Below are 4,908 nucleotides of genomic sequence, written 5' to 3'. Positions count from 1 at the left end.
CACTTGGAAGAAGACATCAATCTTTTAGTCGTGTGAAACATATAAATTTTTTTTAAGGTTCAAGGTTTAGTATCTTCACATTCTACTTTGAAAGGTTACTAGTTGTTTCTACTCAAAATTAAATTTCTAGTTATAAGTTTTCATTATTGAAAGGAACGACATGTTGCATAATTAATATAGAAGTATTTGAATCTCGATCCATAATAGGGTAAATATGTTTTAATATTTTAATTAATTCTTAAATATATGCCAACAAAATCAAAATAAAGCAATATTAATTTTTTATTTAAATTGTATCTTATAGTATTTAATATCATGAATGTTTTTATTTTGTGTTTCATTATATATATATATATATATATATATATGTGTGTTTGATTTTGATAAATAATAATAATAATAATAACAATAATAATAATAATAATAATAATAATAAAGATAGTCATCAAGGCCTATCATCCATGATAACTATTTTGTCTTTGAAAAAAAAAGGCATAAGAATAAAAGTATAAAAATAAAGGTGTTGTTGATTCCACCAACCATGACAATTTTTTTTTAATCTAAAATCATCCTAGAAACCAGCTATAAAGCTCAAAACACCTAATCCACCAAGCAACCTAAAAACCAACCCTTTCTCTCCGACGTTTTATCTTCTCCTTATATATTCAAGGACCTAAATGTTACACAAATAAAGTTAAGGGATTATTTTATACACATATCAAACTATAAGGGCTGAAGGAAATTTTTTTTCAAAACCATTTGAAATTTTTGTCAAAATGACTTCATATCTCTAATATTTTTTTAAGTAGAAACAACATTATTCTGTGTAAAAAAAATTAGAAAATAACTTTATTTTTAAGTCATTATAACAGGGTTTAGCCACAACAAAACCCTATTTTTTTCATATTAAATATCTTTATGCAATGTTTGAGTTTAAATAAATTAAGAAAAAAAATTACTACTTTTTTTGTTTAAAAAAGTAATGATTTTATAAATTAATACTTTTTATATTAAACAATAATAAGAAAAAATATAATCAACTTCGACATTTTATAAATTGTCTACTTTAAAATGCAAGTAGAAAATTACTATTTTAAAAAAATATATATATTTTATAGTTCAAATGAATTATGATCACAGAATATTATTAGAATTGTAAAATTTAAATTGAAAAACAAATATTAGTAAATGTTCTAGATTCCGTAACTCAACCATTAGAAATTTTTTAATCCATGAAACATGTAACTTTGTATCAGTTTTTCAAAATCTTCAATATAGATGATATTTGATGAATATAGCAACTGTTTAAGTTATCTATATTATATTTTAGAAATAGTAACAACTAAAATTATTATAATTAAGAATTGGTTTATTATGCCTGAGTACATAAATTTTTAATTTCGTTTGTATTGGCCATCCTAGAATACATTTCTAAAATAAGTCGATATCTTAATTGTAGGTTAACTTTAATTCTTAATTTGTTTTTTTTTTAATATTGTTTGATTTATATAATGAGATTCTTACTTAAAAGTATCCCCTTTTTTTTTCAAAAACAAATTATATGGTAAATAACTTTGATAAAACCTTAAAATTGAATATATATATATATATATATATATATATATATTATAAAAAACATAAAAATTATTTTGCAATAAATAAGTTTAATATATATATATATATAAAGTGTGCTCAACACAGGATTAAAAGGTTAGCTCACATATCAAGACTTATTTTTTTTTTTAAAAAAGAAGAAGTAGATGATGAATGATGCAACTTGGATTGTTAGTTTTTGCCTTTGAAATTTAATTTTTTTCATTATTTTTTTAACCTACCTCAAAAATATTAATAGAATTAAAAAATATATATATTTTAATTTTAAAATCCATTTTACTCGACCAAAATAACTGAAAAACTTGAATAATTTTCCATAAATAATTTATATTTTCGAGCTTCAATCTCTTTTCTCATTCCATTCTAGTGTCAATGCTAATAGTAGTGGAGCATTGGAAGCAATGGTGGTGGGGGGAATAAGAGTGAGAGGCCAAGATCGTGAGGACGCTAGACAGAAGAAAAGAGGCAAAGGATATTTTTTCAATTTGCATCGATAGTATAAAAAAAAGGTCTAATCCACTAGCAGCATGTGAAATGCAACCAAACGAGAGTATCTGGGCGTGTTTGTTTTCTCGGAAATTAGTGATGACACCTCATCTCTAGTGTTTAGGCATGTCATTATCCATACCAAATAAATTTAATTTTTACATGTCAAATTTATCTCTATAACTAGCCTAGCTGATTTCCCGCACGCTGGGGTCTTTGTTTTGTTTTGTTTTTGTTTTTGTTTTTTTATATGTCAAAAAATTATTGTACGATTGCAGAGAAATGATGCCGAGACCAAATTTAAGTGACGAAGAAAAGACAAACGAGATCTGCAATTTTCTGGAAGTTGTTAATTCGTACAAATTGGAGTGCATCAACGTTGCCTTTTTATTTTGGTTAAGGTGGTTTAGAGCTAATTTGATATTTTATAAATATTAAATGTTAATAAAAAAAAAAAGTAGCCGGTTAAAGTATAAAAATGTACAACCATTTATATTTTATATTCAAATTAGTTTTTATTTTTTTATTGCTATTATTTTATTTTTTATTGATTTATTATCTTCAATTTCATTTCTAATCATTAGGTTTAATTTGCCTTTTATATAAAATTTATTTTTTATTTTTTTAATATTTTTAAATGCTTTTACTAATTATTTTTTTTCTCCTTTTCATCTTACATCATTTGATTTTATTTGTTTTCCATGTTGAATTTGACTCATATCATCTCTTTTATTGGTGTTTGTTTTGTATTGAATCTTTCTATGATTTATGCATTTTTAATATTTCATCTATCAATATTTTTTTAAATGAGACATGATTTTTGAAGGTTAAGACATGTTAACTTTAGTCTTTTTTAGAACCTTTTATATTGTTTTTAATTTTATTCTTTAATATTTAATTTTTATAGAATTGATCGTGCCTTTTGTTTCTGTCTTTCCTTTCTATAGAATTATCCAAATTCTAAGCCCATGGTCGCATGGTTAGCAGGTTGACTCATATTTTAATTGTTGTTTTTTTAATTACTTTTTTTAGTTTCATGTCTCAATATTTTTTTTATTAAAAAATTTTCTTCATTGCCTTTTTGGATTTTCCTTTTGTACATGAAGTCCCGATCTTATGATCAGTCACAAGTTTTAAAAATTAATACAAATTAACTTTAGTTTTTTAGGTTTGTTTTGAATTCTTCAACATTTAATTTTCTAGGATTTGTCTTCAATCTTTTCTTTTTATTTTTTTTCTATTGGTTTATCTTAATCACATGTCTATGATCATGAAGTTAGTGGTTAACATGGGTTGACCAAGATTTTTTTAAAAATATTTTTTTAGTTTCATCATTCAATGTTCAATTGTTTTATAGTTGAGTTTCATGATTTAATTTAGTTCGCTTTCATTTGTGATTTTTTTTTACTTTTTCTTTTCATCGATAATCGTTTGATTATATAAAAAATATATTCCAAGAAACATAGTTATTAAACACGATTTAGTACATGATTCATGATTCATGTTGCGAAATTAAATATATTTTTTGTCAATTTCATTCTCCAACATTTAATTTTTTTCAAAAATAATTTCAAAATCATCACATTTTCCTTGTTGGTTTCCAAGCTTTCAAACTCTTCTTTCTCTTTTATTTCTCTTTGAAATCCTCACCTTGTTTATCCCTCAACTAACTCTCCCCACGTAATCAAAAAAAGAAGAAGAGAAGAAAAATGAAGAAAGACATAAAACTTTTCGTGCCTCTATTGCTGAAAAAACAAATGTCAGTTATATGGAAAAATGGGGAGAGGCTGTTTGTTTTTAATTATAAAAATGCCACTCATTGATTGCTTTTGTGTTGTTTATATCATATCTTTATCCGTCGTTATTTTTCACATACCAGAAATTTTTATTAATTCATTTAGGTTTCCTACTAAAATTTTTCATCACTATTAAACATGGTTTAAAATTTCTTTAGTTTTTTTTTTATTATTATCATCATCGATTTAAAGTTTAAACATTAAACGGAGTTTACCCTAACTGTTAATATTTTTTATACATCAATTTATTTAGGATTTTCACACTAATTTACCAAGACTTTTCATTCGTAACCATAATAATTTCCTCATAATCTTCACCAATTTTGATTAAAATTTATACAATATATACAAGACTTATATAGGTTGTCAACAAATGTAAAATCATATATTAGTTTTTTTAAAGTTCTATTCTATCATCATTATCTAACTATTTTCAACAAGATTTATAATAATCGTTTTTTATATAATTATTATATTCAATTAGAGAAGAATTTATATGATTTGTCATTTGGTTAACCTTTCATATATTAATTTATTACTTTATATTATTTAAATTTCAAATTATTTTATTAGGGATGTTCATTTCAAATCAAAATAATCTTCCATCTTAACTTACTGTTTTTAAATTGAAGATTATCCTATTAACACTTGTTTATTGATTTTTAGATTGGAAGTTTATAATTTATGTTGTGAAATTAAATATTTTAATTTTAGTTATTTTTTAATCAAATATTAATTTAATTAATTAGATATATATATATTGATCTCATGATTGAGAAATTTTTATATTAAAAAATATAAAATAAAATCTATATATTTATTTTTTTAATAAAAAATAATCGGATCACAGTGGAACTTGAGTACAAAACAAGTTACCATTCTAAACGTGTTTGGCACTGCTTCTGCATGTTTCATTATTGGGAATAAAGAACGTCTCCACATGCAACCATACTAAGGAACATATGCTTTTTGTCAATTAAAGATGCTGACATTGGATTCGGAATGGTTGGAA

Source organism: Populus euphratica, unplaced genomic scaffold, assembly GCF_000495115.2.
Source record: "Populus euphratica unplaced genomic scaffold, PopEup_1.0 scaffold202.1, whole genome shotgun sequence".
NCBI lineage: Eukaryota > Viridiplantae > Streptophyta > Magnoliopsida > Malpighiales > Salicaceae > Populus > Populus euphratica.
Note: the sequence above shows the minus strand (reverse complement) of the source record.